The sequence below is a fragment of the Cinclus cinclus genome, chromosome 4 (assembly GCF_963662255.1).
Source record: "Cinclus cinclus chromosome 4, bCinCin1.1, whole genome shotgun sequence".
NCBI classification, from domain to species: Eukaryota; Metazoa; Chordata; class Aves; order Passeriformes; family Cinclidae; genus Cinclus; species Cinclus cinclus.
Window position 1 is genome coordinate 10,713,044 of NC_085049.1, and position 26,317 is coordinate 10,739,360.

Consider the following 26,317-nt stretch of genomic DNA (forward strand, 5'->3'; position numbering starts at 1 on the left):
ATTGTTTCAGTGCCATAAGTGGACTTGACAAATGGTTAGGGCCTGTGGGACGAAAATCACCTGCTAACCAGGCTGTCAAACTGCAAAGGTGTTTATATTTAGTTATTGTCTCTATTGTCATGTCTGGATGACAGAACTCTGTAAGAGCTGACAGATAATATTACACACAGCCTGACGAGTGACTTGGCTTAGCTAGAAGAAGTTGGGATGTTAGTGGGGAAGAGTCTAAAACTGACCTGATTTCCTGATGGTCCAGTTTATTGTGCTCAGACTATCCCTGCTTTGACTGAAACCTCTAAGTCTCAAAATTCCATTTGGAAATGGAAGTGGTTTTGGTTCTCCTCAGAGCATTTGAAACATCTTAATCAATTATTTATCAATACTGTACTGATTACATTACATTGGCAGGGTTTGGTTTAAAGACTGTTGTCATTGGGAAGTGGCTAGAAACCTGTCCAACCTCCTTTCTGTTACTTGAAGACATAGAGACATAAAAGTGTTAGGTTAACTCAATTGCCTGTCCTAGAGACCTTTTTTCCCTCACACATAGCCTGAAGTCCATGGCAAAAACTGAAGGAGACTGTGAAGAATATTTCAGTACCTAACATGGAGAATATATTTTGATAAATCTATAAGACCCTTCCCTCATTTTCTCTGACTCCAATTCCCTCCTCATCTCAAGATCGGCAACTAAAACTGGCTGTTAATTTCTGGGAATTCTCATACTATTATCTGGAGTACTCTGTCCATCTGGAGTACTGTGTACAATTCTGGGCTCCTCAGTGCACGAGAGATGTGGAGCTCCTGAAGTGGATACAAGGGAGGGTGACCAGGATGACTGGGGGATTTGAGTATCTCTGATGAGTAAAGGCTGAGGGATTTGGGTCTGTTCAGCCTCAAGAGAAGACAGCTGAGAGGGGGCCTCATTAATGTGTAAAAAAATCTAAAGAGGCAATGCCAAGAGAATAAAACCAGGCTCTGCACAGTGGTGCCAACCACTAGGACATGAGACAGTGTCTGATGCACTGCTCCATCTTAATATTTGGAAGAACTTCTTCACTGCAGTGACCAAGCACTGGAACAGGTTGCCCAGAGAAGGTGGGGAGTCTCCCTCCTGGGAGATATTTCAGAATCATTTGGATGCAATCCTGGGCCATGTGCTCTGGGATGATTCTGCTAGAGCAGGAAGGTTGGAACAGATGCCCCACTGTGGTCCCTTCCATCCTGACCCACTCTTTGATTTTGTGATTACTCTTGTGTTTTGGAGATGGTATGGTTAAAGCAGTCAGACACTTGGATTGTCCATAAGCATGCTGAATTTATTTCCCACGGGTTATCTGACCTCTGGGGATGCAGCAGCACCCCCAAAGATCTCCATCCTTTTGTGAGAACTATGTTGGAGCACCGGGATTCTGGTGTGCCCCTGAACTCTAGGGAGCTCTGCTAGCAGCACAGACATCAGATGTTTGTTCTGCTTGCTCTCTCCTAAGAAATTTTTCACTATCAAAGAACATTGACAGAAACTACATCTTCCTCACAAAACACTCTAGCAAATCAAGGCTGTTCCCAGACACAGCACAGGGAGGAAGCTGGCATATTTGATAAGTAGTTTACTAGCTTACTATTCTTCAATACTTTTTTTTTATGTAGACAAGCTTGGATTAACAGTTTATCAATAAAACAAAAATACAAGTTACATGAAATGTTAGCCCTTTTTTGAGTGAAAATTTGGACAAGATGATATAAAAGCTCCTTCACAATTGAAATTTTTAATGATTTTAGCTATTTAGTGGTAATATAACCTAGTTTGTTTTAAACACGTGGATATTTAGCAGTCATTCATGAGGGATGATGGCAAAGTCTCATAAGAGGTCCAAAACCAGACTTGGTTACCCCTGTGTTTCTCTACTTTGGCCATAGTCTTTGTTCAACTTGCCTAGAAAACTTATGTAATGGACTAAATTTCAAATTCTGAATCCCTCTCTTAAGTTGGAAGCTAAAGACCTAATCTTTCTGCCCTTATATTACTTAGTCAAGTTGCTTTCGGACATGATACAGATATCATACAGATATGATATATTTGGCATATGCCTTGCATTAATTTACTATTAATTAAATATTCTGTCTAATCTGCTTAGACAACAGCAGGAGGTATCACTGTCACTTGGATGGTTCCACCGTCTTGTAATACTCAGGGAGCCTGCTCCCAGAGCCCTGCACTGCATTGTGTACTGAGGGCTGCAGACCTGTAAAAGATCAGCTAGTTACTTCCCACAAAAAAAAGTGGAAAAAGGAGCAAACCATGATCAATAGCTGCTCGAATTCAGGGTGACTCTTACCCCGGGAACAGCAGCTTCCCTCCCCAGCAGAACTTTATTGCTCTTGATAAAATCTTACTGAGTCCCATTTCCCTTCTGCATCTGCTCTCATTCCCTCAGGCTGGAAGACCTGAGACCTTGGAAATGCTTAAAGCAACTCCCTGGCTAATGGAATAATCAATGGTTATTGCCTCTTTTACTCTTTCACCCTGGAGGAACTGAGTTGTTGCTAATAATACTTCTGTCATCCTTTATAGTTTTCTGTGAGCACCACAGACTTTGTAATGTGCATGTTTACAGAGCTGGACACAGCTACTGGAGCATCTTAAACACCCATCAAGGTCTGAACACTGAGATCTATATACTGGAATCTTACAGAACACAGGCAAATTCTTTCCTTGCTTTTAACCTAGAGCTACACTTCTTTATAGATTTTGTCTTTAATTACATTCATATAGACAGATAAGCAGGTTTAAAACTTACGGTGATTCAAGACTTAAAACAAAGGACTAATCCCAAGCCTCATATTTCTACAGAAACCCATCTTCTGTTATGCACCATCAAGTTTTAATAGGACACAGTTGTTACTACTTATCATATTTAGCCCTTTATTAATGCAAAATGGAAAAAAAGCCCCTCAGTTACAAATTTGTTACCAAGGTAACCTATGAAAAAATTATCTTTGAATATCATAATAAAAGAGTATTATACTTTTAGATCTTTCAGGACCAAAGCCATCAAGGGGTATTTGCACTATGCATATTTCTGACAAATACAATTTATTGGTGCTGTTGAAGACACAAAATGAGAAGCTCTCACATAACCATGACCAGTCCAGTCATGCAAGTGCTGACACACAACCTGCAGATACCTTGGAAGTTACAGGACCTTGGTCTACAAAATCTGGACTGGTGTTGACCTTCCTTGACTTCATGAGCACTTACATCATTCAACAAAAAATCTGCTCTCAAAACCAATGCTAAGGCCATTCAGTGAGCAACTATTTTGTTCGGCTTTATTGCTTCAAGATGGATAGTTAGTACAGTTTAGAGATATTTAAGGTATGTGTTGCACCTTTTTATTCATATTTTCTTTTAAAACGACCCTTTGCCTTTGCAACTGGTTTCTTTTCTACAGGGGAATTATGGTGATTTGTCATAGTTGAGTGCAGGCTTTCCATGCTTATGTCTCTTGTAGGATGGTGCTATAATCCAGGAGAGGAATTAAGTGCTTTTCACATAAATAGCCTCTGAAAGAGTATTTTTCTTTTAAATGAGTTTAAGGCACCTGAGGGCAGGAGTTTAGATACATAAGAAATCTTTACTTCTATTAAGAAAAAAAAGGAGTGTGTTAATTTAACAGCAATAAACTATTTTTGAAATACTGCTTTTAGGAGCTTGGGGAACAATAAATAAATGGAACTTTTATGTTGACTTCTAGTGAAGATGGGAAAAATCGTCACTTCATGTAGTGCTCAGTCCAGATTACCTTTATTATTAAGAAAGTATAGAATTATTGATTCTAGAAGAGTTCCAGGGTTGGAAAGCTCCACACCAGTTTGTAGAAGTAGGAGAACGACTAGGAATTTATGTCTCTTTTTAATCTCAGAATTCAATTACATAATCATAACATTTTAGAGCTTATTTGGGAGCAAAGTGCACAGCCTTGTTTCACTTTGAACATATTTCTACTACTTAGAGGCACTGAGTCTTGTCTACACAGTCTCTGTCCAGCTCTGCTACTTTCAAAAGCAGGAAAGATACTACCTTATTTTTTAAAAATTAATTTATTTATTTGTCAGCATAGGAATATGAATATTAGTTAAAACTCCCAGAACTACAACAGGAAAGACTCACTCAGTAGTTTAGACATATTTTAAATAACACTTAATCATTGCAGTAAATAATCTATTTTACAGTCTTTAGCAGCATCACAAGGTTAACACTGTACTAGCTGTGTCCTTGTAGAGTCAGTATGATGGTCAGGGAAGTAGAAGTAAAAGCCTTACTCACTGCACGGTCCAATACCAACTCACAGACTGGGCCCACAGGTTTCAATACTCCCAGTTTACAGGCATGTTATAAATATTTAAATATTTAAAAGATTACCTTTTTTTTGGTAACTTAAGGGCAAACCTGGAAAACCACTATCCAAACATTTTCACATGTATTTAGCTGATTTATATTTGGATTCACAGACTGGCTCCTACAGCATGAGGTAATTTCAAAAGCAAAGGTGTGTCTTTGACACAAAGATTTACAGAGTAAGTGAAGAGCACAGGAATAATCTAGTCCTTTTTGCATAATGACCTACTTCTACAGTAATATTCCAAATGTGTGGAAGAAAACAATGTCTTGTTTTGCTTATCTGTTCCAAATGTAACAAAATGCAAATAGAAAAATGTCTTTAATATATGAAGCCCCTTTATTAGATATTCTACTGAGAATTTGTTCGGTAACTGCTCTGTACAGCAGCTTGTTGTGGAACGTGCTGTGCCAGGCTGTCATACATTACAGTAGCTGGAGGGATCCCTCCTGCAGAAACAGACTGCTAATCTTTAATAAACTTCAGCTGAGCCCTTGGGATGACCTTGTATACACTTTGCCTTAGAAAATTCAACAGTAGTTAATTAGGTTTTTTGTTTGTTGCCAAATTGCTCTGGAACACTGTTACTGTGAGGAACTGAAATGTATGGGAAATTATACCTATCTTGTCAAATTACTAACTGCATTAAGCAGAGAAGTACCACATTTGTCTTGATCTACTGAATTTCCAGCTGAAGTGAATAATAAACATAATTTTCAAGTAAAGTGATTTTAGATGTACTTCAAAGCCAGAGGCTTCAAGTGTTTCTGACAATTCTCATAACAGCAACATAAACCACAATGGCATAAGTCCCTTCTTGTCAATGGTCATGAAGAAGAAAAGTGTTTATCTTTTCCAAGTGTGCAATACCAACAATTTCTCTGATGTATTCCTATTTAAAAAAAAAAAAAAAAAAAAGAAAAAAAAAAGCTGCAGAAGTAAAGAAATCAAATTAATTCCAGATTCCTGAAAATGTTTTTCGGGGGTAATAGTTTGAAACTGCATTGATAGTTCGCAAATGAGATCCTGAAGAAGATCTGTATGTTAATCAATTCAAATTTAGCAAAGATGCTGAATGCTGTACAGGGAGGCAAGAACACAGCTGAGAGGGGAATCTCATCAAGGTATTCAAATATCTTAAGGTCAGGTCTTAAGAGGTTGGGGCCAGATTCTTTTCAGTGCTGTACAGTGACAGGAGAAGGGTCAGTGAGCACAGACTGAAACACAGGAAATTCCATCTGAATATGAGGAAAAACTTTACTATGAGGGAGACAGAGCAGTGGAACAGCTGCCCAGAGAGGCTGTGGAGTCTCCTCTGAAGATATTCAAAACCTGCCTGGACCCAAGTATGTGCAAACTGGTGTAGGTGAATCTGCTTTAGCAGGAGGTTGGACAAGATGATCTCCAGAGGTCCCTCCCAACCTCAACCATTCTGTGAAAGCAGGCATTTAGCACCTGCTGAGCTCTGAGACTGCAGTGTTATTTATAAAGTCATCTGTACACAGAGGGAAAAATCAGATGCTATTTTGAAGAAGCAGTGTGTTTTTTACTGTCTCCTGGATTATCTGATCTAGTTTTAGTAGAACGTGAAAAGCACTTAGACATACTTCAACACAGAACTAAAAGCTTCATGTCTAGGTGCTTAACTCATAGGAACTAAAAAGGAAGTTTTGCAATCCCTGTGCATAATTAGCATCCACTGAGAGTAGCAGAAATAACAGATGAACCACATGGCTCAATCTACTACCCAATGAAATTAGGTGGAGAATTTGATTCATATCAAAAGAAACCATTCAAAAGAAAATTAAAGTTCTCCCATGGTTTTCACACTTTGTATTACAATTTAGGATTCATGACATTGTTGGATACATTTTGATTTTTGCTGAAGAAGCAAAACATAAGAGTGAAAAGCAGTCTTAAGGGACTGTGGACTAGGTTGCAGTGCACACATTCTACAACACCACATAATTCTTAGGACAAACATTTTATATTTTATAGTGTAAAACAAAACCAAAATCCTGAATTTGAGATTTATAGTGCACATAGGAGCAGATAAGCACATCCTTTATGAAATATGCCTTCTTTGAATGGTTCTTTAGATCTTCACTATTTCCAAACTTGAGACATATGCATTAGGTAAGCTAGATAAGCTCCTGCCTGTTGGTTAGCAGGATTATTAGATTCCAGATGCATACATCCTTTCAAATGCCTTTTTGAAAATTATTTTTAGATTCAATATGCAGTCAGGAGCCTCTGATAAAACACAGCCTGGGTTTTCTATTTGTTCTCTTGGTTTGGTGCAATGTGACAGACAGTGAACAGCCCTAAGATAATTTATGCACTGTAAAATAAAGTCATATTGGAGCTGAACAGAAAAGTAAAACTGAGAGATGCAAATGACAGTAGTTCTAGCTAAGGACTGTGGGTAGGAACATTATAAGTTTGTTTAGTTATCTGGTTAATTCTGAGAGGACTACTGGAACCAACAAGAAGAACCCAGAGAAGAAATGCAGCACACAACAGCTGTGCACTGAGACAGACACTTGGAAACTTTTCTTTAAAATGTGGCATATCCAGAGTTACCCTTACACACTGCAAGGATTTGAATATTGCACTTGTCCTGTGCACTTGTCCTCTGTTAGGCACCCATACACTGTGCTCCCTCTTCAAGGATGTGTGACATTGCTGGTTATTGTGGCATCAGCTGGGTCACTTTCTTGAAGTTGGTGAATTCTCATTAAGTAAAGGGTACTTTCTTTTGAGAAGAGCTCTGATCCAGTATTAAGCCAGATATCAAAGTTTCATTGCCAATAGAGCACTTGAGCAAATAAAATAACTTATTTTTCATTATCTTTGCCAACAGTAGTTTTAAAATGTTAACAATAAACTTCAAAGATAATGTCTTATAACAGAGAAGTGTGAATACTTCATGTAAAGTTGGGCATGGATGACTGAAGAAAATGCTTGTAAAAAAATTCACAAAAGCTGTTGCTGATGCAGGTATCTTAAACACTAAAATTAAATACTTCATAATTCCTGGAAAATGTTAAGTTGTGAAATTGGCTGTTCTGGAATTCGGAAGTGTAGACCTTACAGGGGTTAGCCAAGTCCCTAAAGGAATATTATTTTCAGCGCTCAAAAAGTGGAAAGGATGAAAAGAAGGAAAATCAGCTATTAATAATTTTGGATTACACATTATTGCCGCAAGAGGTACTTGTGGGTTTTTTTATTGGTTGGTAGGTTGCTTTTTTTTAAGGCAAAAATTAGTACCTGCCAGGAAGCTCCAGAAGACACTAAGATTTTATTCATAAAACATGCTAATGTCTTAGCAAATAGCCCAGCAATATATCCCAGTATCTTTCATGCTTATTAGAAAATGAAAATTCCATATCAACTTTCCAAACAGATAAGAAAGAAAGCAGTATAAAGAAACATTTGAGAACAAAACTGAAAACCTGATGATTAATGAGTGGTAGATTAATGAGTGGTGTATGAAGTCTGGGGTTTTATTTTGGTTAACTAGGAACTTGTTGAGCTAATAAATAATTAATAGAGCCCAAGATTATTTTTTTTTTGTTCATGCTTTAGACAATCACTGTTCTTCTTTCATGGATTTTCACTCTTTCAGGTCAAGATATAAACTAAAACATGACAACAAACTTTTACCTATTTTGTACATTTAGAGTTTGATTCCTACAGCACATAGTTGTTTACATGTACCCCATCAATCTTTATTACAACTACAAAGAATAGGTTTAACATGAAAATGAATATATGTGCACAAGAGAACTATCTGAATAATGAAGACATACATTAGGGCATCATGATGAGAGACCCATGTATGCATGAACATTTATGTTTCCACACAGATGCATAAAAATCACCTGCTAATGAGATTCAGACAGAAACTTTTGACATTACTAATATGTCTTATATGTCAATAACCTCTAGTCTTTTCTGGGAAATGTCTGATTTTTGAAGCTCTTCATGAGGATAGATGATATAGTTAGAGAACTATTTGCATAGTAGTCAGTTGGCTAAACAGTGAGATATTACAGATTAATTTTTGTCCAGTGTTAGCAAATTTTTTTATTCCTGGTGATGGTTTAATGGCTTGGATTATCAGTGGAAATATTATTAAGTGAGATTTGGGATGATTTGTTTAACTGTGATGCCAAAACATCTATTTAGACTGCACATCATTCAAACACACCTCCAGAAATCCTGGAAACACACCACTTCTAGTGTAAAGGATAATATTTCTGCTATAAACTATAAACAACAAAAGTTGCTTTTTTACCACTTGATTTTATTAACATCGTAAATAAACAGTTCTGGATGACTTCTGTTATGCAGCTTGTACTTATTACTACACTGAGCTGAAGAACTCCCTTAAGTCATACACACTCCATAGTGTACCTTCAAAGATTCTGTAATGCCTGCAATTATAATTTTCATCTCAGAAACACTAATATTCTTATTTGATTTTTGTATTTTATTCAGACATAGAGAGCCAGCCACTCTGTATAATGTCTATTTAATAGAACATTTTAAAAGGATTTGTGAAGTTGTTAGCTGTTGCTACTAAATCTCTGGAAATATTTAAAAATGGATTTTCTAAATCTGCAGTCTTACTTTCAGAGGCATTAAAAGAGGGTCTGTGAAACAGGCTACCATAGAAACCATCCACACATGTATTCTTAACCTAACTCACTCAGCTGTTTAAATTTGTATCAGTAATACAGATCAATTAATAACGAATTAATAGTATGTAGCAATAATAGGATTTTTAAGAGATCAGGGCAGATGACTAACAGAAAAATGAGGGGAGTTTCTGCTTAAAACAGGCAACTACTTAATATGTATGGATGAAAAAAAGAAATCTGTACTTAAAATGTGGCGGCCTTCAGATATATCTATTCTCTCTCCATGGTCTTCAGATTTATCTTCTGATGCACCTCTGAACAGTATCTGTCCACCAGGCATACCAGCAAGACCCAATCCAGAGCACTTCTGAATCAAAAAGTACTTTCAAAAACTACAATGGATGATGTCTGAATGGTAGAAGAGAGTTACATTTTACTTGGGCTTCTTATCTTCCTGCTCGTAGCTGGCTCCAATTGTTGTATCCCTTGGCTTTCAGCCCAAAAGTTGATATACACAGCCAAAACTCTGTACCATTCACTGGACTAGACCTTGGTTTGGTGACAAAAAGATGCTCAGATGTAACAGCAGATACTGTTGCAATCATTTCTAGTGAACAAGTTCTAAGAAGAGAATGAGCGGCTGCACAATACTGTGTGACACTTCCAGTAGATTCCCAGCTGAAATCCCCGGTGGCCAACTGCTGTGCAGACAGCAGAGCAAATGCTCTGCTGAGACACAGGGAATGCTAGTCCCTCAGTAGGGATGCCACCAGTGCTAGACAGGATTTCTTACTGTGGGATGCCACCACATGCCGTGGAGGGCTTTGAGCAGAAGGAGAAGTCAGGCTGCGGGACTGCTTCCCACGGCAGCGCTGCTCTGTCCCTGTGCTAGCACATTTCTCATCTGAACTTACAGACTGCTGAAGGCTGCACCTCTCAGGCACACTGGCAGGGCGAGCACATGTTTTCTTGTCTTCTTCTAGAGTAAGATAAAACATCTTGTTCCCTCTTTCCTCCTGTTGCTTTCCAGTACAAAGAGCAAAAGTAGGATATACACAATAATGGTGTGAACCCCTGTGAGAGACTGAAATGTTATGGTTATCAGCTTAAGCATTCTTAAGAACACCTAAGGACAGACCTCTGTCCATTTTTGCAAACTGCTCATCTGTGACCACCCAGGTCACACCAATCCCTCCCAGGTCTCCTGACTGGAAATGGAATTTGAGTTAAGCCACCTGACAGGAACTTGAGACAAGATAAATGTGGTACTATTGTCCAGTTATCTCAAGTCTAAGGAGAAGTAAACAAGCCTGGAGGGAGAAGAATGTACCCACAAAGGAAGCCTTTCTCAGTAGCTGTGTTGAAAAGCAGCTCTGGCTGGGTTCAGCACGGGGAGGCCAAAGCTCCCAGTGTCATTTGCCGAGGCCAGGTTTGCACCCCTGAGAGGGAGGCTCAAACCCTGCATGGTTCTCTTTATAATGCTCATTGTCCTCTGCTCAGGGGTAGAACTGCCCCTGCTCCCCTGGGGAAGGTCAGATGGGCTCAACAGTGCTGAGAGGCAGCTGCCGTGTCTTACAAGGTGTCACAAACCATCAAAGACCCCAAAGCATCCCCAGAACCATTCCTGAGGCCTTCCACCTTGCACATGATCTAAAAGTGCTGCAACAGGTCCAGGGTGTGTTACAAGAGATGGAATAAAACTTCTCCTCCACATGGGGAAGGTACCTGGGCATCCCCACCCAGGTTGAGCCTGTTTTAACCCATGGGATGTTGTGTTTCAGGGGTTTCTTCCACCACCCCCTATGGATCAAGACCATCACTTTGACCAGTGGTAAATTACCCTGCAACAAACAGGTCTCATTGTGAGCCCTGTGGGTGGTAATCTTCCTTTATTCTCCCTTATACATTTTCATAAATGATATTTTTGTGCTTTCATGTTCCTTTATTGCTATAGACAATAATAGCCAAAATGGCTGCATACTTGCTTTTTTTTGCAACCAAACACAACCAAATTGTCCTAAAATAAACCCTATATATATATATATATATATATGCATAAATAAATAAATAAATAAATAAATAAATAAATAAATATATTTACAAACAGAAGTCATTCTGTGTCACTCTGTGTCACTGTAATCCACCCCAAGGGATCTATTAAGTTAAGCAGAACATAGTTTACTCATTTCATCTGGGTAACAACCCCTAAAGAAACATTTTTGTTTCTCATTTTCTTCCACTGTTCCTCATAGGGAATAAAGTTTTTATTGAACTAAGACCTTATGCAGTAAATTCCAAAGAAAATGTTTGTTTTGTTTTTTTTGTTTTTTTTCTGTTCTAATAAGTCCAATTTAAAATAGTAGCAGAGAAAATATATTCTTCTTTCACATCAATGAATGCATCATGGAACATTTCTACCATGGTATTCAGAAAAGAAATCTACTACTTTGAAACTATTTCAGCTTTTTTATTAAATTATTTTCCCTAAAAATATTACTTTCCATAAAAAGCAAGTATTTGAAACAGATTTTTTTTCCATCTGTATTTAGGAAAAAACTATTTTCAGTTTAACTCACATTATTGAAAAAAAAATAAAACATTCCTTGATAACAAGTTGAATAAATTATTTATAGAGAAGTCATTACTTTACAGCATACTCACAAACTTAAAAGTGCATGATGTAAACTCGGATATTACGACTATCTTCAATTTTTAAAAATAAATTTTAAAACCTCCTTCGTTCTTCTTTTGAATGTAGGAAAAAACCCCCTTAGATTTAACTTCAAGGGAGTTGAATACAGTAAAATTGAGGAAATAAACATCACGTAATTCTGAATGCAGGAAGCCCATTGCTATTTTATCTCCAACAGGAATTACTTCTGAGGAGTAACTATAGCACTGGTGAAGGTTGTTTCACGAGGACTACATGATCCAACTATTGGATAAAATCCTTATTCCAATAAAACATAAAAGGTATGTCTGAATATAGAAGGACTAGGAACAATCTGAAGGATTTTATTCCCAGGTGTGACCTTGATGTTTCTGTTGTATTTTGCAAAGCTTAAAGAAAAGTTCTTGGTGAGTAGCAAGTGTTACTCTGGTTGAATAAAAAAAAAGGATGTTTTTCATATAAGGTGAGGCTTCATTTTCTGATATGATGAGTTCTAATAATCAACCTTGCAACATTCAATTCAGTAGTCACTAGAGAGCAGTTATTTTAGCTCCAAACTGTTAGCAAAAACTAGCATCTGTTCCTTCTGATGATAAGTGAGCAAATAAAAAATAACTGTCTCTAACTGAGGCAGATCTAATTGTCCTCTTCTTATTTTTGTATATGCAATTAATTATTATTTAGGAATTTGCGTTCTAATAATTAGTATTAAAAAACCCAAAGTCCCTGAAAAGTGTGGGTCAGTGATTCTAGCTCCCCAGCTATCAGAGAACATGAATATTCTGTACTTTTAGTGATACTCTTTCTTTCCTTTTAACCATTTTAGGATTTCTGCTCCTTCAAAGTTCAAATCAAGAGCTCTGTATACCTATGTAGAGGACCAATATTGCTTTTTCACATTAACCATCTCTCTGATCTAAATCCTGACCAGTTGTGGGTTTGTTGTTTTTTTTTTTACTTGGATGTTTTGTTTATTTTTTTCTGCCACCAAATGCCATTCATACAGTGGTCCCTTCATCCCAGAATGTAAAAATGCCCCTGATTTGATAGCTGTGGATTTTGAGATGAATTTATATCTTGTCAATTTACTTCAAGTAGTGTACGTGGCATACATACATTGCCTGCTCCTTAGCTTGTTCTGTGCTTGTCAAGTCCACACATATGTGTTTGTCATGAAGTATGGCTCAAGTTCAGACATTTTAGTTCCAGGAATCATCATGCCAGACAAGCTTCTCCTTATTTGAGCAGTGGTCATTCTCTCTAGAACAGGTTTTTATCTCAAATAATGTATGTGGGAGAGTTTTCTCCTTTGGGACATGTTTCAGCATCGAGACCCTTTCTAGGAAAAGGTGATGTCCCCACACTTACACTGCAGGGCTGCCTTTCTGCCGTGGGTGTTGTGGTGAACACCAAGACAGGGAGTTTATTTTGGCTCAGGCTCTTTACTTGTGTTTTTTGCAGCACATGACATTTGTCACTTAGCTGTTCAAACACGAGTACTGCTGTGCTCACTTGGTGCTAGTCAGGATACACCGCTGTATTCAGACTTGCCAAGCCTCAGCTAATTCTGCTGCTACAATTATTTCTCCAGGGGAGAACAACAGTGAGCTCTGAAAGGACAAGCCATTGCTGCAGATTTTATGGGAACAGCAACACAACACATCAATACTACCAACATCAACTCTTGTGCTAACATGCTCGGCAGAAGGAAGGACTCATCTACACCGTGGGAAGTGGCTTTTCTCCTCATTTACCAACAAGCCTCAGGTTTGCCACTCAGTAGGACTCCATCCATACAGCTCTTGAAACAGCTCACAGGGAGTTACGTTCAAATAATGAACTTTCTCTGATGGGCTACCAGATTGAACTTCAGCTCCCACTTTGTAGGACTAGTTTACCACAAACAGTCATGGAACTCAAGAAATTATGCAGACAAAACTGTTAGCCCACAGGAAACACAGATGTACCACTAGTGGAGCATCTTTGTCAGCCACTTGACAAAAATAGTGTAGAATCTTCAGTGACCAAGTAAATACAATTCACATAAAGCTGTGACTTCAATGTCTAATCCCCACAGTTTAACACTAAGTTCACTGATTTATTGACTTTTTTACTTGTTTTTAAAATGTTTGCTTAGTTCTATTTTAGTTTTAAAATGTGTTTCAAAAACTTAATTTTTGAAATATTATTCAAATTATAATTCCAGTATAAAATGCTCCCTGAATATAAAAATAATTAATCTAATACCACTGTTTTAAGGTTTGGAAACCTAGTCAAAAAGAAGTGGCTATATCAGCTGACCTTGAGGAAGAAAAAATTTTGAGAATCAAGGCCTCCTTTCCTTTGGCTATAGTAAACAGCATTTGAAAATAGAATAAAACAATGACAGCAATAACAGAGTTTAATGTTTGCTGAACTCCACAGGAAGAAAACTTAAAAGAAAAAGAATTTTCAATACACTGTGTTTGCTTAAGGCATGAAGCGGTCAAGGGCAGCAAGTGTATTTTTAGTAAAGTAGTATATCCATGTCAGTATCTTAATTGTACTGGTTGGCTAAAATACATCCAATAAAGATAAAAATTATAAATTAAGTAATGCTGTAATTACTGCATGAACCCTCCCCCTTGCATATCCACTGAATCTAGTGTTTGTGATATGTATTTCTTGCACATCAATCTATATAAGGAACATTGCATTTTAATGACACTTTATGAAGATTTAAGATGTAAGAATTATGAGTGCAAATTGGCCTATTTATTATTTAACTCACAGTTGTTATTTATTTTTATCTTCATAGAGAAAATTAATTCACCACTGATAGGGTCTGTGATTCACAGGAGCTAAAAAAAACAATGGAAATAATGATGTCCAGAAATCTTGCATTCAGTACATCTAATGAAATATTTCAACTTGTTTAGATATTATTCAAAATATGTATGCCGTAAAGCATGTTCATACCATGTACCACTAGAACATAAAATATTGCTTACAAGTTTTAGTAGTCAACATTTTGAATAATTCATCTTATAAACTTAGGAAGATTTTGGAAATTATATATTAATCACTAGAGGGAGTATGTTATATTTCTATCTGAAATAATCTATTAGCTACCTAAAGTCTGTATCTCTTTCACAAATTTTCCTGTAATGTAAGCCAAGTTTTAAATAAATACACACCCATCTCCTGTCTTTTCAGAGCAGTCCCAAACTGCCACTAGATAAGAAGGCAATGGCACAATATAGGCTGTTGAATTTTTGATCAGCTACAAATAAATAACAATCAAGTTAAGTGGGCTCAGCTGATGCAATTCTCCCACGAGAATCAATTCCACAATTCCTGACATTCTGAAGTATGGCTGTGGGGCTTTACTTGTGAAATACCAGAAGGAAAGAACAGCGTTATGAAGAAACTAACAATATATAATCATATCTGCAGCTGGCATAAATAACAGCAATTTTATCGATTTATACCAGCCAAGAAGTCGATCTTTGGCTTTAAAAATTTCATGTAATTGAAATCAAGCTTATAAATCACACATTACAATTTCCTCCTAGTTTAATATTAATTTAAATCTAAAATTTTGCAATAAATAACAATCTATTACTGCTGCTTTTTCTATCTTAGAATCCAATAAAATCAAGGAATTCACTGCAGGTGAATTAGTTCTCTAATATCACAAAGTACCACTGTATCACTTGTTAAACCTTCATGGATCCTTGTTTGGAGTTTTTTGTGGGCTGTTTGTTATTTAAAAAGAATAGGCAAACTCTATGAGATCCATAAATTTGCCCTCTAGCTAAAATGTAGCCAAAGACAAAGTCTTGACATATTGCAAAGTTTGGAAGAAGTACAAGGCTTCACAGAGAAAACGGTAGGAAGATAAAGCAATTAGTATTGCAGAAGAAATTGGCCATCTCAATAGAAAATGCGTTTTAATGAGTGCAAACTAATTTCTCCCAATGAAAAAAAAGCTGAAAGAAAATCTCTTAAAGTGAAATGTAATAGATCCTAAGCACTTTCAAATGTACCCTTAGAGGAAGACACAAGAATGGAGGACAAAATGTAGAACACCAAGTTCTCTACTGTCACCCCATGCTTCAACAGCCCAGAAAACCTTGTTTTATAGCAATGTGGATATATCTTCATTCTTAGGTTCTCTAACCTTGGATGTTGCTATGTAGATGTGGTGCTTCTGATGACAGTCTTGAGTTTATACTGCTGGACATTTTAATAGTGATTATGATTGCCCTAACAAAGTAAAACTCAGTGATATAAATGATCTCTCACTGTTTTTCTTTCTTGAAAGAGCTGAGAGTCACAATGTTGCAAAAGCTGAAGTGTATGTCAGTCGTACTTAAATTCAATAACTGCATTTTGGTAATAACAAGAGGGGTACAGGGAAACCTGGTGAATAGTTATATACTAGAAAAAGTGTACCAGCCATTAGGGAACAGAAAGAAATGTACAAGAATTACATACACATTCTTTATCCAAATGATCCCAGAAGATTCTGTGCTATTGTAGGAATACAAATGAACTCATAATATGTTGACTCTTACAGCAACTAGGGTATAAAGAGATAACAGGAATATGAGTGAAATCAGATGCAGGTCCAAAGCATATATGTTCTATGACCTCACAATGGAAGGATTTAATTAGTACTTCAAATTTTACATTATGGAAGAGTGATTTATGTCTCCAATAATACAATATTTTCAAAGCAGGAATTTGGTTTAATGAATAATTATGTGCTTCATAGAATATTCAATACCATGATGGATCCAGTAGCTAAGAAGGTGAGTGTTTGTGCACAGAGACTAGAAAAAGGTGTATGTTTTTAATATCGAGGATAATTAACAATTTGAATTATTATCATGCAGTAGATTCTGAGTATATTTAAGGTTATTATTTTCATAGGAATTGTCTTAATTGTTAAACATGGTTGAAGAACTCGATCCTTTATGTAACACAGGAGGTCAGACAAGGTGAACATAATGACCCCCTCTGGCTATAGAACTTATGACTCTATGAATTCAGCATGAAGTTAGTGATGATTTTAACTACAGAAGGATTAGCACATTCATCTTTAGGTACTGTGCTCCTACTCTTCCTCAAGCTGCCTCTCATCAAAGGCAGGTAATTGGATGAGACAGACACAGAAGCACCAGCTTCCAATAATGTGGATAGCCTACCTCCATCCATCCAGGGATAAATGACAGACTCTAGAAGAGATATAACTTAGCTTGCATACTTGGATCCCAGGGATTTCCAGTCCCAGATCAGCACTTTCTCAGTGCTGATCAAGAATTGGTGACCAATCTCAAATATTTTACATGAGCAGACTTCTAACTGTCACTCTCCCTTCACTTAAAAAAAAAAAAAAATCCACTGCTTCCAACTGAAACTGGATCTACTAATACAGTGGTTTTATTAAGAGACGTCTAAGAAGAAGTGGGAAATTAATTTTCTCAGCCTAAATTATCCCCTAATTATTCCAAATACACAGAAAGAAAAAGTAGAAAACACTATCAATTAAAACATTCAGATGGGAAAAAAATTTACATCAGAAGCAATCAAGTACTGGAACAGGTATCCCAAAAAGACTGCATATCACTGTAGATTCCCAAAGTTAGCTTAACAAAGTCTTGAGCAACATGATCTACCATCCAAGATGGTTATAACTTTGCTGTTGTTTCAGCTGCGAGTGGAATGTTGGACCAAATGACTCCAGAGAGACTTTCCAGGCTAATTATGAGATGATGCTGTGATAATGGAGTTTATCAATAAAAGAAGTGGCCACTGCTACTCAGCTAGAAATGCCCAGGAGAGCACTGCCTTTCTGAAAGTGAAGTTCAAATGCACCAGCAGCACCAGCCTTTGCTTGAGATTTGTTTTTTGCTTTTGAATCTAGAATAAAACCCACATTTAGGAGGGAACTCTCCTGTTCCCTTCAGTTTGAAACTTGAGAGTGTCTAACATAACTCCCAAAACATATAGCAGCTGTCACTATTAACTAACCATGTCATGTGCCCTAAAGTCCATGCTGAATGTCCAATTACAATCTGCTTTCTTGTCCTCTGCTGGCCTGCAAACAGGAATACTTAAAAAAAGTGTTACCTGATGTAAAAATGGAGCCAAGGAATATATTTTGTTACAGTAATCCAGTCACTTGGAATTTAAAATGGGAAATTCAGTTTTTTACGTTTTAAAGAATGACCTGGTTCTTTATGAAAAACAATGTATATTTTCCTGCTAACAGATGTAGTGCTATAATAAAAACGTAAATGTTACATAAAAGTAATGGTAGTAATGTTTATTGAACAAAAAAACATGAGATATTCAGCAGTTCCCTTTCTAAAGCCCCACAGGAGCCCTGAAGGAACTCATCCTTGTTAATTGGAACTATCAGAAGGGATGTTACCAACACAACAGGCTGTACACAATTGTATAGCTATGTGTTTTCCAAGGAATGGTGAAGCTACATGATTCTCCTAACAAGGAACAGGACACAGATGAACCTGAAATCTCACCCTGTAAAGGCATCACCCTTGTGCTGTGTCATGATTCAGTTTTGTTGATCAGGGAATACAGAACTAAATTAAGCAGATTTATTGGAGTACTATTTTTTTTGTTTTTTTTTTTCTTTTTAGGAAAATTATTTTATGCTGTGAAAGAAAACTAATGACTGGATTTGTGCCAACCTCATACGGCACTACAGCACACTGGCATAAAAAGACCTCAGAGAAAACTAGTAATTTCTTTATTTTCCTTAACCTGCATGATGGTACAGATGTGAAGGACACATAGATTTTCCCATCGGCAACACACTTCTTTACTTTGCATTAATTAATAGATTAGAAATTAACTTTCCATTCTCCATGGACTTTTTGATTCTGCAGCTTATTTAACAAGATACTTTGATGAAGAACTAAAGAAGGTTTGTAAAATTTCATTACTGAGAAATCTATATTTCTGTTAAAAGGCTTTTAATGAGATACCTGTTATTATGTTACTTGTAAAAGACTTCTAAAGAGCTCCTTTTGCATAAAAACGTGTCCCATACATGAAGAGGTACTTTTCAAGTGCACCACCTTGTTTTTCTTTTTAGAATGCTAAAAAATGGCTATTTTATCTTTGCTAGTGATAATATTTTTGCTGGCATTTTATACTGAAGTAAAATAAATACAGTATGGATAATCCTATAAAATTTAACATCATATTATATTTATTTATTAAATTATTTTTATAGATTGGCAACTAGTGAGTGTACTGTTTCTCTTCTGATTGGGAATTACATCCTACTTAGGAGAAAGGAGATCTTTTTAATTTCATCATCCTTTCTATTTCACATTCCAGAGTTTTTAGCTGCATGACACAAAGCGCTGTAGAATATTCTACTTCACTTTCTTTTGTCACATGAATAGCAGGCAAAAATGTAATTAATATCCATAACTTGATGTTTCACCACACCTGAGATTAAGATTCTTAACTATTTCATATAGGCTCTGTTTGTAACTTTTAAAGTTAAATAAAAGCAATAAGGAGAAAATAGAAACCATATGAAGCACACACCATAAAACTACCTGCAAAACCAGAAAATGGCACGAAGTTGACTACAGAAGTCCCAGTGCAGGTGATAGTTCGTATAAAATATGGACAGTACAAGTAATGTAACAGTGTTCTTAGCAATGCAATATTGAATGTAAGAAGTTATTTTAAATGTAACACCTAAAACATTTAAACTGCAGAGTCCAGAGGAGTGTAGTTAAAATAGAAGTTTTTCAGCCTTGAAAGGTGATTAATAAAATACCACCTTATGCCTGAAAAAACTTTCCTCTACTGTGTTTAGAGGTACCCAGTGCTCTTCTTTGACATACTGGGCTTGTTCAGATCATGACTATTTTTTTCCCTTAGCATCCATTCCTTCAGAAACACAATCACTATTCATTGTATAAATTTCCTAGGCCAGTTGCAATATGATCTCCTATATTTGGTTCACAGCATGAATGGAAATCATTGCACCTTCATGCAATAAAATGTACTATTACACCAATTTATGTAATGGAATCAAGAATATTCAGACTTCTATACTGCTTAGCAATATAGAAAAAGAAGTAAAATTAACTCCAGCTTTTAGTCTATTTTATTTTAAGATAATTTATGGTAAAAACAAAAAATGGAATTTCACTTGTGATACTACAATTTTTTTATTATTGTTTTTACAATATTTTGCTTCAATAAAAAAAAATACTGTGTACAAATGCCTTCAATTACGAGTTCAAAAGTGTTCTTAAAAAGTCATCCTACAGTGCATCTTGACCTGAAATAAATGCAAAGTAGGAAATTATGCACATACTGCACATGTTATGGAATAACTGTGTATTTTCACTCTGTTTTCTTATAAAAATCTCTCCTTTTTTAATACCTGTCCTGAAAACTACAAATGCAATGCTCTTCTACACGTAAGAAAACAAGAAAACTAAAGCTGCAGAAGAAGAAATGTCTCGTGGCTTTCTGCTCACATGTCCTTGAAAGAACCAACTCTTCACACAGGAAGAGAATTCCGTCTCCTCTCATTAATGTATTATTTGTTGCTCCAAATGCGATGCTTCATGTCCGTCCAACAGGTACTGCAACAAGCTCACCCATGTCAATCCAATGGATATTCACTCTCTCTCTCTCTCTCTCATCAGTGAAATGCTGACCCACAGGTGACATCCTCATTTTGGATGTGCCACCAAGGGCCGCCATGGTAGATTTCAGCTGAGGCTGAGAAACAGGATAAAGTCTGAAACAAAGTACTCAGAAATCCCATTTTTTGTATTTTAAAGTTATATTGGAAAACACAGTCCATAATACTCACTGATTCAGGGACCTATTACGTATATATAGCACAAATACAGCAAAACTTCAAACTTTACTGAGATAGTGCCCCACACTTTGAATGCACAAAGCTAAGATTTCAGGTAATCTTTAGGATTTAGGACCCTCACATCTAAAAAATCTTTTGAAGCTCTGTTCTGTTCTATTGTATTCTACTCTAGTTTTGTTCATCATTATACTGTATCAGTAACAGTGGCAAAATTAATAACTCAGTACTTATTCCCACAGCATGAAAGTGCTTGGATAGATGGAAGAATTATTCAAGCTAAAAATTAACAATAATATATTCTTCATATTTTCATGCTATCATGCACTGATAGAGAAAAAAACGGGTGAGAGGAAGCAAATACAGGAGTTAGAGTTTCATCATGAGTAAGATCACAAAAACCACTCTTTCAGCTCCAAAAGCATTCTTATATGATTATATGCAATGTGGTGTCCAGTCTGCACCCAACATTTAAGAAATGCATCTTTTTAATTGTCTGTAGAGACTCTGCTCATGTTAAAGTGACAGATCAAATACCACCTGATCTCTAACTGTGCAAATAATTTGGGGCTGGCTAACTTCTGTTCAGATTACTTTCCACAAGAATATGGGAGAAAAAATAAAGCTCAGAATAACCATGAGGTCTGACAGCAAAGTAAAAGACGTATATTGAAGAAAGATGTAATGTCTAAAAGACAGGCTAACAATTTTCTAAATAAAGTACCAAGAGGTGGAAAGGGTGCAACAATTCTTTCTGGGCACTTCTGCAGAACAACCAGAAGAAAGGTTCAAGTCATTTTCAGCAAAACTCAACGGCTGGACTATACATCTCATCCCCAAGACACCTCAGCATCGTCTGCTCACTCCATAGTAGCATTTTAATTCATTAAGAATGATTTAGAGAGACACTTTGGAAGAACATTGCTACTTCTATCATCCTTTGCAAAGATGTAGACAGATTTTTTCACTCATTATCATCAATTACATGACAGGGTCTGGTGAAATAGCTATTTTTGCATTTTTCATATTATTGCTGATTTTACTGGACAGATTTTTATGCAATTCACGTATGCACACACATATGAATATTAACAAATATGCATGTTATAAAAATATGCCTGTAACATATAACAACCTTTCCTAATTCTTTATTTGGTTTAAAATACAAATTTTGCTGCTCTTTCCTGAACTTTTCCCACTCATTACATGATTGTCTGCTTTCATCAGGTTGGATTTTAAATATTTAATCAATTGAAACATACATGAATCTCCCTGAAGGCAATTCCACTTAGGGACTCTTCATCGCCTATGTAAAAATATTTCTCCTGAGACTTTAAAAGACTTTCACTGCTCTGAAAATAGTTCCACCTACTCAGGAAGAGAAGGAGGACTAATTTCAGATTCGATGTCTATGGTCAGCTAGAGCAGCAATAAATACACTGGTTTATAGACACAAATAGCTCACACGCCTGAGGATGGGGTCTTGAGCGTGCTGTAAGGAGGAAAGAGTTCTCTCTCCTGTAGTGCAGTTCTGCTGACATTTACTGTCATTGCTGTAATTTTTAAGGCAGTGCTGCTTCACCTCCTGTCTGTGACCTCTTTCGTCTGAAAGAATTAAGTATCCACGTGCTTGTACATTCTCCAGATCAGAGAAATGAGAAATTTGAAACACTGACATTATCTTCTTCTGCAGAAAATGTGCTGCAGTCAAAATCAGAAACATTTCATGCTAGGGATAGAAGACAAGCATGGGGCAGTAAAAATAACAATAACAAGACAGACTGTGTGCATTTACAGGGTTCTCATCCTCTATTATCACTCAGATCATTGACAGACTAGCCAGGAAACTTCCAAAGGTTGGGAAGAACCCTGATTACTTTCATCCTGCAATTTAGAGTTGAGATGTCTTCAGGTACCCACAAACTATTACGGCTGCCTTGGTCCTAAATATTTGTGCTACCTCTTCTAATACACTTGGGCAAACAGCACTAAATAAATGTCAATATACCATATTCCATCTAAATAGTGATGGGCAATTAAATCCCTGCAGATCTTGTTGTCTGGGTTAGATTCCTGTTGAGTCTGTTTCAGCAACTCTCTTTTACTTAAAACAATCCCAACTGAAAATACCCTACACCACTACATATCCCATTTCTTCACAGTCTCCCCTCCTCCCTCTTCTTTCTCATTCAATTCTTATGGCCTTACCATTTTAATTTGTAAAGCATCTGGGGAAATAGTGTGCAATGATGACCATCAGCAACTTTGTTTTCTTTTACACTTACAAGATTTGCACACTCATTTTGAAACGCCCATTCTGTAACACTAAAAGCACGCAAACATTTCATAAACAGTCTTCAAGGGATGAATAATTGCAAAACATTGATGGATTACTGTAGAATAACAACACAGTAAAGGCTAATATGATACTGCTAAGAGCAGTACCTAGAACGTTTACATCAAAATTAACTGAGCAGGCACATATTCATTCTACAGCTGTCTCTTAACCCTTAACAGAGTCTCTGAGACATACAAATATCACAGTGGCTCAGATTTCTTGGTAAGCATCCTTTACACTGTCAGTCTCAGAACCAGTTTAGAGACTTGCAGAAGCTCAGCTCTTTAGCTTTAGCTCTTTCCTATCTTATGATGCTATTTCCATTTATTTACTACTGACTGAAGAATTTACAAATCTATTTAATCTACTTGCTAAAAAGAAGGAAGTAACAATAATGCCATTCCCCCTGCAGAGCCAAAGACATTCTCCTAGATGTACTGAAGTGCTGATTCAAGCCTTCATATATTGGCCTTATCCTATCTAGCAGACATCAGTTTTTTTTATTTCCTGGAGAGGCAGGAAATCAAACTCACAGTCTGGTACGGAAGAGATTACATGGTTTGTGGGAACCTATTGCTCTGTAAGAAGAATCTAAGAGCTGTGACAGCTTCTAAATGATAATATATATAAAGGCCAAATCCACTTTTAATGTAAATCCACTAGGTTCAAAACAACAAAATTTTTTTTGTCTGTGAATCCTGCTTTCCTTAAATATAAATTATATTTCACATTACAAACAACTGCAGCAAGTCCTCCAGTGGGTTCAGCTCCATGTTTTCAAAAGCATTTGCCATTCACTGTGATTCAGGCAGGCCAGATTTTCACAGAGGGCAATGTATAGTTGCAAACACCTGACAATATTTTACATTAATTACAGACTGCATCTTCAGAGCTCACCAGGCGACATGAGAACAAAAACCTTCAAAACCACTTTTTCCCAAACAGGTACATGTACATCTTTAGGTTTTATTCTCAAGGAAGTTTTCTTTTGCTCAGAAAACATGGTGTATAAACCACTGTGGAAGAGAAGATACCACTATCACAGATCCATGTGCAAGGTGCAAAGAAAGGCATTAAAGGGTATTGAAGAAAGACAGAAATCCTTTGAGGCAGGCCTGACTTCTCCTCCATCTCCCACACAGAGCGGAGCCACTGTGGTGACCCAGTCTGGGCTCTGTGTTCATATGGTCTGAAAAGCTTTGGAGCGCTTATGTCCACTAGGATTTGTCTGTGCAACTTGTGGCTGTGTAGGATTGGGAAAGTATCTCTGAAAAGGCTTCTGAAGGAGTAAGCACTTCAGTTTGAGCTGTGGAGTGGCAGTCAAGGTTGGCAGCCCTGTGAATTTCTTAACTGGATACTCTCACCTTCTCTTAATGAGACGTGTGTTGATACTGGTCCCTGTGGGTCAGACCATCAGTGCAGTGCAGAGCAGAGAGTGCAGGAAACAGAAAGCAGGATGACTCCCTTCCAGAACTTAAAAAAAAATCCCCTCTTGGACCCCAGCACATGCTGTTATGCCCCAAATGCTGGGACTTGCTTACATTTGCTTCCATGAAGGAAAAGTTAAGACTACAGCAATTCAGGAAATGAATACAGGTGCAAACACACACCCTGCATATGGATACACCTTTCTTCTCTGTCCTATATTTTTTTTCTCTTTATCCTAAACACTTAAGACACCTTACAATGTCTAGGTCTAACAGCTGGAATGTAGGCAGGAGGAAAACACCATCCTCCCTCCTGTCAGCCAGCAGCTCAGTGAGACTGCATGGTGGTGAACGGGGACTCTGAGCCACTGCCAGAGTTTACAGGACTCTTTTACAGCTGTCACCTATGGCTAGATTTGTGTTCCTATACTTAGAATTTTCACAGCTGGATATGACTTGTCATGATGAAGCTTCTTCTACACATGTATTACAAAGCTCAGCTTTAAATACCTTCTGTACCAATAATTACACAATTTCCATGGGCAGAATAGTTCATAGTATAATTATGTTCTCTAAAGTTTACTTCTACCATTTAAGCTTAAAAGAGTAAGCCCATTACTCCTAGTCATGTGTTTATTAATTAACAAAAATAATCACTTTTTATGGCATTTTTATATATTGGTAGATAATTTTTACCCTTCTCCTCTGTGTTTTCCTCCAGTGAACATGGCCAGATCTAGAGTTATCCTTGTTAGTTCCTACTTTTCAAATCTATTCTATTATGCAACGCTTTTTGAATTTACACTCCTTCACCCTCTTCTTTTTCCTTTATCCCATATGGACTGAAAACAGTGATAAAGTTCCTACAATTTCAACAGTTCAGGATCAAGACATGGTTTGCAACACTTTGCAGAGTAATTTCAAACAAAAGTTGCAATTGCTAATTGCACCACGGATAACTTGTTTTTAGTACCCAATTTCTAATATGTCCTTAAAATGACAGAGCTCAGCAAAACAAAAGTGCACAGTTTGTGCACACATTTCTCTTTAATTTAAAGCATAATTCACCTTTTGCCCAAAACCATGAAACAGCAATGCAACTCTCATACATAATTGACTCTCCTTTTAAAGCAAAGGATAAGATATTTCCATTACTAAATTTTGTATTTTTGGAGTAAACAATACCATACCATACCATACCACCCACAAAGCACACAAGGGAAAACTGCAAACCATCACGCACCAAAGACTTTGATTGGAACTATATTTCTGAAGTATATTTAAATATATTTAAAAATATTTGAAGTATATTTTTTTAAATATCCAACAGATGCTTTTAGTCGAAACGGTTATAAAAATAGTTACATGCAAGGCATAGTATTTTAAACAGGTTATACTCACTATTGCATTTTATTTCAGGGCTTGAATTATGTGTGTTTTATAGGGTCTGTAAAATAAAGACCTCTGCATGTTATTTTGTGGGCTTATTTAAATAATTTATTAGAATGGCATTTTTAAAAATATCTGCTCTACATGAAGGTATATATTTTTATAAAACCTACAACAAAAAGCCCAGCTAATACTATGTCTGGAGCTCATTGACACAGCAACTGAGTTCTCTTCCTAAAAAACGGAAGAAGAAACAAAGAGAACTGTTGCACAGTCATAAAGTAACCTGGCAAAACTAAAGACTTAACTTCTGTTTGTTTTTTAAAGTCCTCAACATAATGGATGTCCTAAGGGAGCAGACAGGATTTTACTATCCATGCAAGCCTACTGATTCCAAACAAAAGGGAAATTTGAACCCAGGATGCACAAAGACAACTCAAATGATCTCATCTAACCAGACAGGATGTCAGACCATGGCTCAAGCTAGATTACTCATAGATTCTGTCAAATATTCAAATGTCATTTATTCATTTGTTAATTATTGCTGGATGATTGAAATGCAGGGTCACCATCC

The 26,317-nt window shown here is 36.7% G+C and overlaps 1 protein-coding gene across 2 annotated transcripts in view; it reads right to left on the reverse strand.

Annotated features, from left to right (window-relative positions):
* MAGI2 (membrane associated guanylate kinase, WW and PDZ domain containing 2) overlaps window positions 1–26,317 on the reverse strand; it is a 698,568-nt gene that overhangs the window by 287,106 nt on the left and 385,145 nt on the right. The window lies entirely within an intron of this gene.